This window comes from Aotus nancymaae, unplaced genomic scaffold (genome assembly GCF_030222135.1).
Source record: "Aotus nancymaae isolate 86718 unplaced genomic scaffold, 86718_ANA_hifiasm-v0.15.2.pri h1tg000010l, whole genome shotgun sequence".
Lineage (NCBI taxonomy): Eukaryota > Metazoa > Chordata > Mammalia > Primates > Aotidae > Aotus > Aotus nancymaae.
Genome location: NW_026988421.1, coordinates 25,086,977 through 25,097,794, shown reverse-complemented (window position 1 = coordinate 25,097,794; position 10,818 = coordinate 25,086,977).

The following is a 10,818-nucleotide window of genomic DNA, read 5'->3' as shown; positions in this document are numbered from 1 at the left end:
CAGTCAACAACCAGACAGAAGTCTGGCTATGGTTTTTCAAGAGAGTCTTCATTTTACGAGGCTTTCCTTAGCCAGTTGAAAAGTTGAGTTTAAAAATAAATAATGTATAAGGACGAAGGTTCTGGGCAAATCTTTCTGCAAGGCAAAAATTGTATATTTAAATTTGTGGTGCTTTGAATATTTAGAAGATTTTTGGTTAAGTCATGGGGAGACCATTCTAAGAAAAGTGACTGAAACACTTTCAAGTTTTTACATTTGATTTTCGCGTTCTGAAAAACATGAAAGATGTCTTTCGCTTTTCTTTGGTTCTGCTACAATCAACTGTGTAATGGTCCTGCCTTCAATTCAGACCCTGCTGTGCTTAGACTCTTTTTCTCTCTCAGAAGACAACACTCTGGGATATGCATAAGAGCTTTGGAGATAATTTTATAAGCACATTTGATTTTGCCTAAGATGGGTCACTTGAAACCCTTGCTAGCATAAGACTTCTTTTAGCTACTAGAAATTGTGGTGCTTCATCACAATTCTGAATTATGTTATTTGAAGGCAATAAGACTGTAATTTTCAAATATGGGTTTATCCATGTAATAAATAAATACCTTGAGGTTACAAATCAGCTCAAATACACACACACACACACACACACACACACACACACACACACACATATATGCATGTATGATACATATTACATGTATTATATATATGTATGTGTGTATGTATGTATATATATTCTTTATATTACTTAAAAAACTCACCAGGTTTTCTAGCAATGTGTAAAATAATTTTTTTGAAACACAAATTCAGAGACAGAAATTTATTCACTGAATTGTGTAATGGTAAGGAGAGTCATGTGTTGAATTGAGTAAAGAAAATGACAGCTCAGAATTGTGAAAAACAGTTAAGGCTTAGAAATAAAACATATTTGGTCCCTTACTTCCATATTCAAAATGTGAGAGAGCAAAATCCCTTGGGCTTTCTGAGTTTGTTTCAGATTACCTTTCTTCCAGTTGGGGAAAGATGTCAAATAGCAAATGTGGTGTTAACTAAATATTATGTGTCTTAGTATATTTTCTGTCTGCTTATAACAGAATATTTGAAACTGGGTGATTTATAAAGAAAAGGAATTTATTTCTAGTTATGGAGACTAGGATGTCCAAGGTATAGGGACTGTATTCATTAAGGGTCTTCTTGCTGACAGGGACTCTCTGCAGAGTCTTGAGGTGGCACAGGATACCACAGGGTGAAGTGGCTGCGTGTGCTAGCTCACATCTCTCTTTCTCCTCTTATAAAGTCACCAGTCCCATTCCCATGATAATCCATAAATCCATTAGCTCCTTCATCCATTAATCCATGAATGTATTAATCCATTTATGACAGTGGAGCCCTAATGACCCAATAATCACCTCTTAAAGGCCCCACCTGTCAATACTACCACATTGGGGATTAAGTTTTAATATGAACTTCGAAGGGATAAACATTCAAACCATAGCATCATGTAACTGGTGTCTAAGTTCTGATTCAAAGTAATGCTTCTGACCTGGTTCATATAAAATTCTAGTTCTTGCATTAATGGCTGTCAAATATGTACCTGCCATCTTGCCAAGTTCTGGCTGTACTGCAAAGGTCTCTTTTTTCTTAAAGAGAAGGATGAAGACAAAAGAATTGTCACCAAGAACCAACTAAGCCCCCATCAGGTTCCCCGATGTTTTAAAGATGAGCCTAACATCTTACTCAATGCAATTAAGGATGTGTCCCATTTATGAAGCTTAATGTGCAAATAAGACATCTAATTTACAAAGCTTTCTTGATTATAGAGGAGTCTTTCCTTGATCTATTATGGTAGGTTTGGTAATATCAGATTACCCACTAAATACGGGCTTTCTACAAAAACGGGGGGTACTGAATGGTGCTTAAGGGCCCATCTTCACTCAGAACTCATGTCTTGGCCTTATCCCTCACCACCTGTGTGGCCTCAGGCAGGCCCTTAAACTTTCTAAGCATCAGTTTTTTCATTTGTAATATGAGGATAACAATCACAACTACTTAATAGGAGTACCATGAAGATTAAGTGAAATATTATTTCTGAAGGCCTCAGCTGAAAGTTTCCCAAACTGTATTATGAGATCAATAAATAATAGCTGTGTTTTTCTGTTATTAATCTAGTAATATGGTGTATGCACACAGATGGCAAACATGGGTTCGGCTTAAGAAAAAAGCTGAAGCCACTCTTCCAGTCTCAATTTTCTATACTCTGGATTGTTCTACTTTAATATTTAAATCTCTCTCTCTTTCCCCTCTCCTATTATTTTCTCTTCTATCTGTCCTATGGATAGTCTCATATCTCTCTCATTGTTGTTCTCTTTGCTTCTTTACCCATAATGACTTCTCTTTCATTGTAATAGCTGTCATATGCTTAGGATTAAATGCTTTACATGTATAATTTGTTTTCCTTAGAAACAACACAAATGTAAGTGTTATTATCATCACTAATTTTTAAATAATAAAATTAGTGTTTGCATATTACAGCCAGGATTTGAACATCAGCTCATCTAACTCAATAGCTGCTTCCATTTTCATTATACCATATATTTTAGTTAGCTATCTCTGCATGAAAAATACCCCAAAACTTGATAGCTCAAAACAACCCCCATTGAATTAGCTCATGTTTCTTCAGCTCAGCACTCAAGGTTTAGCTCAGTTGGCTAATTCTTCTGACAAGGTATCTCTTGTCAGTATGTGATGGGAGAGGCAACTCCGCTGCCCTTACCTGGTTTTTCTCATATGTTTCCAAGTTGGCTTGGTATAGACTAGTCTGGGATGACCTCAGCTGGGACAACTGAGCTGTCATCCATGTCATCTCTTATACTCTCACAAAATAGGTCTGACTTGCTCACATGGTAGTGGCAGAGTTCTGAGAGGGCAGAATTCTGAGAGAACAGAGTCTAGCCCATAAGGCCTCTTGAGCTCTGAGTTCAAAACTAACTCCCTATTTGTCTGCTGAATTCTGTTGTGCAAAACAAGTCACAAAAGCCAGATTCAAGGAAGAGGAAAATAATCTCCAACCTTGATGACAAGAATGGGGAAGTTTACAACCCAAAGTACTTGAGTCTAGGGAAAGGTAGAGAATTGAAACTATTTTTGCAATCAATTTTCACACCAGACATTTTGTCACCTTAGTTTTTCTCCTGCACTTTGAGTGCCTGGCTTATAGTAATTTCTCTCAAAATTTGAAAAGTCTGGACGAATATCAAAGTGTTTACCATTTGCCCTTGTTAGAGCAAGGAATTGCAACTGGCTCTAAGGAGTGAAGAAAATGCATGGCAAAATCTCTTGCTAAAAATGAGTGCAGTTGAGTGTCTATAATAGTTGCATTACAATAATAATAAAAACAAAAAAACTTCAGAATTATGTCTCTGCCATCTGTCATTATTTTGCTAACCCATTCTATTGACATCCCCAGGAAACACATGCACAAGGTAGCAACAGGCAAAAAAATCACACATAATAATTTGCAAATACACATTTCTATTTTTTATGGCCTGAAGAGGAATACAGTTTGGGCTGCATAGCCCTATGGCAACAGAGTCCAAAGCCATAGCAAATATCAACTTCCAAATTTATCTTTGCCTAGAGCCCCATCTGATTTATTTTTAAGTATATTTCACCAAGATGCCCAAAGTCAAAATGTTATTTACAGTGTGGAGCTGGAAGCAGAATATACTGCATCAATTTTTCCAGAAAGAAGGGAGCTCAGAAATCTACTCTTATGAAGGTAGAAAAACACAGCCCCCTTATTTACTTACTTACAGCCTTCTTTCTACTAGAAAAGGGTTGAATGTAACTCACATAACTGGCTGCAAGGTAAGCCATGTGTGTTGGGAAATGGGAAATCAATCCTTTCGTAACAATCCTGTCTTTGATTGAGCAGCATCTGTATGTTTAAAGAGAAGAGGGAGAAAGATTCAGCAGGTATTGATTCCAAAGTCATTGTCACCCGTGTTCAGTAATAACAAACCAGCTCTCCATTTCCACTCAGCATTTGTTTGAATTAATTGGAGAGTACAAAGATGCAAAACACAGTAGTTGCCTCTGTAGGGAATCTTAACCTGGACCATTGAATCTAGATCTTCCAAAAATCATTTATTTTTTCTCTCTGAATTTCTCTGGGACACATATATAACATCTAACCAAGGACTTTATTTTCATCATTGCCAAGTGGTTAGAGTTACCAGCTAAAAGAATTTCATTCTTCCCAGATGCAAGTATCTGAAATTTCAAAAGGCTGACTCTAAACACCAGTCTCTTTAAATCCTTCATTTTCACTAGATGTTCAATGTTGGTTTAATTCCAGCAGCTACCTGCTGGAAGATTCATTTCACACAAATAAGTGCCTGTGATAAATATTCTTAAATGTTCTTGCTAGGAAATTTCCATGTACAGGAAGAAGTGAGGATAGTTTTGTGTGTGTGTGTGTGTGTGTGTGTGTGTGTGTGTGTGTGTGTTTTATAGGCTTCATTCTGACATAAGAAAAAACTGGTTATTAATGTGAGTTTTATAAATGCCTGTTGAAAACTAGAATGCATCAGATACTACCCTAGGTACTATTGATCATACCAAGATGTAAAATTAGATATTGTTCCTGAACCCAAAGAGTTATCAGAGTGGCATAGTGGATATGCCAAGGCAATAAAAATTGTGGTAAATATCTCTAGACAAACAGAATCAAAACACTACTGAACTCAGAACAGGGAAAGTTTGCCCCTGGTTAGGAAGAACCAAGGAAGACTTCATGGAAGAGGTGGCATTTGAGCTGGTTGTCTTCTGAACATAGGTAAGATTAAGGCAGGAATATAGGGTCTTGAAGCAGGGAGGTGTGTTCCTCCTCTTAATAAAGAAAGCCGCAGTTGAGATTACACAAACAATTGGAAAAATATTCCATGCTCATGGATAGGAAAAATCAATATTGTTAAAATGGCCATACTGCCCAAAGTAATTTATTGATTCAGTGCTATTTCTTTCAGACTACCAATGACATTCTTCACAGAATTTAAAAAAAAAACTACTTACAAATTCATATGGTTCTACATACCAACAGTGACCAATGTAAAAAAGAAATAAAAAAGTAATTATATTTACAATAGCCACACATAAAATTAAATACCTAGGAATTAACCAAGGAAGTGAAAGATCTCTATAATGAACACTATAAAACACTGATGAAATTGAAGAAGACACCAAAAGATAGAAAAGTATTCCATGTTCTTAGAATGAAAGAATCAATATTGTTAAAATGTCCATGCTACCCAAAGCAGTCTACAGATTCAATGCAGTCACTATCAAAATGCCAATTGGGATTCTTCACAGAAATAGAAAAAAAATCCTAAATTTTATATGGAACTACAAAAGACCGAGAATTGCAAAAGTTATCCTGAGCAAAAAGAACAAAACTAGAAGAATTACATTACCTGACTTAAAATTATACTACAGAGATATAGTAATCAAAACAGCATGGTACTGGCATAAAAACAGGCACATAGATCAATGGAACAGATAGAGAACACAGAAACAAATCCACATACCTACAGTGAACTCATTTTTGACAAAAGTACCAATAACACTCACTGAGGAAAAGATAGTCTGTTCAATAAATGGTGCTGGGAAAACTGAATATCTATATGCAAAAGAATTAAACTAAACCCCTCTCTCTCACCATATACAAAAATCAAATCAACATGGGTTAAAGACTTACATCTAAGACCTCAAGCTATGAAACTACTACAAGAAAACATTGGGGAAAATCTCCAGGACACTGGTCTGGGCAAAGACTTCTTGAGCAATACCCAACAAGCACAGGTAACTAAAAATTTATATGGAACCAAAGAAGAGCTCAAATAGCCAAGGCAATCCTAAGCAAAAGAACAAAGCTGGAGGCAATATGCTACCTGGCTTCAATCTATGGTACAAGCCTACCTTATTAGTCCATTCTCATGCTGCTAATAAAGACATACTTGATAATAAAGACATAACTTGGTAATTAATAAAGAAAAAAGAGTTTAATGGACTTGCAGTTCCACATGGCTGAGGAAGCCTCACAATCATGGTGGAAGGTAAAGGAGGAACAAAGCCACATCTTAAATGGTGACAGGCAACGAGGGCATGTGCAGGGTAATTCTCCTTTATAAACCATCAGATCTTGTGAGAATTAGTCACTATCAAGAGAATAACATGGGAAAGACCCACCCCCATGATTCAATTACCTCCCATAGGATCCCTCCCATGACACATGGGAATTACGGGAGCTACAATTCAAGATGAGATTTGGGTGGGGACACAGCCAAACCATATCACCTACAGTAACCAAAACAGCATGGTACTGGTACAAAAACAGACACACAGACCATCAGAACAGGGAGCCCAGAAACAAAACTGCATACCCACAATCATCTGATCTTTGACAAAGTTGATCAAAACAACGAATGGCGAGATGACTCCCTAGTCAATAAATTCTACTGGGATAACTGGCTAGCCATATGCAGAAAATTGAAGCTGGACCCCTTTTGTCCACGATATACAAAAATCCGTATTTGTGCAGCCAGTAAGCCATGAATTCTTCAAGGGAAGGTTTCATATTGTACTCATTTCTTTTTGTATCTCAGTTTTCAGCATAGCACCTGCCTGCCACATTAAAGGAATCCAGTGAAGGTGAGTGAAAAATTATGAAATGAAATTTCACTAAAACTGTTTTTTGTATATACCAAAATTTGAAAGGATTTAATTTCCAAGCAATCTATGGGTAGATTTTTGGACTTCTACCACATACGAAAATCAAATAAAGATAGAATAAAGGCTTAAACGTAAAATTTAAAACCATAAAAATCCTAGAAGATAACCTAGGAAATACCATCCTGGAGATAGAACTGGGCAGAGATTTCATGACAAAGACAGCAAAGCAGTTGGAACAAAAACAAAAATGGACAAATTGGCCCTAGTTAAACTAAAGAGCTTCTGCACAGCAAAAGAAACTATCAATACAACAAACAGCCTACAGAATGGGAGAACATATCTGATACTATGCATTGACTAAAGTCTAATATTCGGAATCTATAAGGAACTTAAACAAATTAACAAGCAAAAAACAACCCCATTAAAAAGTGGGCAATGGACGTGAACAGACACTTTTCAAAAGAAGACATACACAAGGCCAACAGGGAAATAAAAAAAATGATCATCATCACTGATCATTAGATAAATGAAAATCAAACCACACTGAGAGACCATCTAACACCAATCAGGATGGCTATTATTAAAATGCCAAAAAATAACAGATACTGAAAAGTTTGTGGAGAAAAGGAACACTTATACATGACTGGTGGCAACGTAAATTAGTTCAGTCATTGTGGAAAGCAGTTAGGAGATTTCTCAAAGAACATAAAACGGAAGTACCATTCGATCTAGCAATCCCATTGTTGGGTATATACCCAAAAGAATATAAATCATTCTACAATAAAGACCCAGGCATTCATATGTTCATTGCAGCACTATTCACAATAACAAAGTCATGGAATCAGCCTAAATGCCCATCAATGACTGACTGGATAAAGAACATGTACATATACACCATGGTACTATACAGTCATAAAATAATGAGATCATGTCCTTTGCAGCAACAAGAATGGAGCTGGAGGTCATAATTCTAAGTGAGCTAATGCAAGAACAGAAAACCAAATATTGCATGTTCTTACTTATAAGTGGGCACTAAATGTTGAATACACATGGACACCAAGAAAGGAACAACAGACACTGGAGCCTGCTTAAAGATGGAGGAAGGAAGGAGGGAGAAGACTGGAAAAACTACATGTTGGATACTATGCTTAGTACCTCAGTGATGAAACAATCTGTATACCAAACCCCTGTAACATGCAATTTACCTATATAAGAAACCTGCATATGTAACCCTGATCCTAAAATGTAAGTTAAAAAAATAAAGCCTCAGTAGAAATGTGCTCAATTTTTATCCTAAAACCAATGAGGGATGTAGTGAAGGGAGTAAAATAAAATTTCTCCATCTTATGCTTTCCTTATTCAATTGCAGACTTCCATTTCTCCTTTCTTTTACTCAAGCCTATAGATAGAGTTCTCTCTAGACTTGTTCTCTCTACAGTGATATAAATAACTACTTAGGGTTTAAATTTTTTGGTTACTATAGTCAGTGTTCCTTGAGTAATGTATTGGTTTTTGACTCCTAAGTGAAATCGAGGAATTATAAAAAATATAATTATGTACTTACAATAATTTCTGTCCCTAGGAGGGTGTTCCTATACATCTCTCTTTACTCCTCAATGCTCAAACACTTTAAAAAATCCAATACTTTCCATAGAGGCCTGCAGTATAAACAAGAAGCAAAGCCATTCTGTGTTTATCACAACCACCAATCAAACCACATTACATCAGACTAACAAAAAATATTCTTTCTTGATATTTTGGAAGAAGACAAAACGCAGACCTTTTGTTCTTTCTTGGTAGTTTTGGAAGAAGACCAAACATCTATCCATAGATTGCTTGGGTCTAGCCCAGGAAATTAAATCCTTTGAAATGTTGGTATATCCAAAAAATAGTTTTAGTGAAATGTAATTTCATTTCGCAATTTTTTCACTCACCCTCACTGGATTCCTTTAATGTGGCAGACAGGTGCTATGCTGAAAAATGAGAAACAAAACAAAAAAAAAGTGAATGCAATATGAAACCTGCCCTTGAAGAATTCACAGACTTGCTGGCTACATAAATACAGTATGTAAAAATAATTGTGAAAAGTGTTAGTAATATAAATGAGTGGATATTACTGTTAGATCATCAAGAAGGGAGAACCCATTTCTGCTTAGAGAGTGACAGAAAAAGCTTCAGAGAAACTCAAGGTGATTTATCTTCTTGAGAAGAAGATAGAAGTTTGTTAATGAAAGGCATAGAAGCCTATCTGTGAAAAGAGAGGCATACAACAATACAGCATATCCATGGAAGTGTAAGATGTACACTACTACCACCACATGGGGTGAAGGCAGAGCATATTGTAAAAAAGTATAAAGTTGGAGACAGCTTGGGGCCAGATTTTGAAATGTGCTATTGTTAGTTAAAAACAATAGAAATAGAATTAAATGCCGAAAAGAGCATGCTGAACAAATGTAGATGATAACAGAACTTCAAAAATATCCTCATCAAAAGAAGAACTCATAGAGGTAGAAAATCATTAGAGAGGGAGCATGAGAACTCCAAAAGGTAATGCCACGGCATTCAAGGATGGAGAGATATTGATGAAGCAAGGTGTGGCCAATGGAAACAATACAATGAAGGAGGAAGAGTACATGAATTTAAAAAATAACTTGGATTTAATATCATAAAGTCAGTAAGTATGGTTTGGGTGGGCTGTGAATACAGGCACCAGACTGAAGTGAATTAACTGGTAGAATGAGAATTCTGCTTCATACAGCCATGCAGGGACATAGACACCCTCCATGGTATGGCTCTGCCATCATCTTCTAGATCTGTCACCATCATCCCACGATTCATTCAGAGGCTATGGGAAGGCCAGAGCATGGAGGACCATGTGGGAGGTTTTATAGGGGCAAGACCCTGAAATTATGCTCATCTCATCACTTAACATTCTACTAGCCAGAACCCAATTGCATGACCTCTGATATGGTTTGGCTGTGTCCCCACCCAAATCTCATTTTGAATTGTAGCTCCCATAATTCCCATGTGTTGTGGGAGGGTCCAAGAGGGAGATAATTAGATCATGGGTGTGGTATCCCATACTGTTCTGGTGGTGATAAGTCTCATGAGATCTGATGGTTTTACAAGGGGTTGCCTCTTTTACTTGGCTCTCATTCTGTCTTGTCTGCCACCATGTAAGATGTGCCTTTCACCTTCTGCCATGACTGTGAGGCCTCCTCAGCCACATGGAACTGTTAGCCCATTAAACCTCTTTTTTTTTTTTTTTTTTTTTTTTATAAATTACCCAGTCTTGAGTATGTCTTTATTAGCAGTGTGAAAGCAGACTAATACAACCGCCTATAACTGCCAGGGCAACTGGAAAATATAATGGACCTTCACACACAGGAGGAAAAAGAAATAGGAATACAAATAGTGAACACACAGCAGTGTCTGTCACAGCTATTTTTACTTATTCTTTTATAGAATTATTTAAAATATCTAAGCAAAAGAGACATGTAGCAGGGAATTTTCAGCCTTTGCATGTTTTTTTCCTTCCTTATTACTGTTTATCTCTTAAGAGAGACACAAAGATGTTTCTTCTTAAGAACAGAAAAACAGCAACAGTTCTTTTTTAAAAAAAATCCCATTTGCTTTCCAGGTGGAGGAAAAGTCTTTACATATAGCTGTCAAGATTCTCAGGTCCCACACAAGGTACAGTATTTGGATGAAGTTTAAAGGAAATAAAAACAACAACAAAAAAAAAAACCACCAATGATAATTACTAAGGGACTTTCTTGCCAGAAAAAGATACTACATTGTCAAACATCATGGTGCTACAAACATCAGTTATCCAGATACCAGCTGGAAATTTCATCTGCGTTAGAGCCAAGCATCTGACAATGTCAGTGGTGAAGAAAGAAGTGAGGATAACCGCCCCTCTGGATGTAATTATGGCCAACAAAGAAGAATGTACTGGTGTCTGTGGGTATGAGAACTGTGGGAGAAAGTGACCATGTCAGTGTATATTTCATTGTGGGCAATAGGAGAATGAAGAACAAATTTCAAAACATTCACAGAAAAGGAGGATTTTGTAACTAGTGGTTATGACAG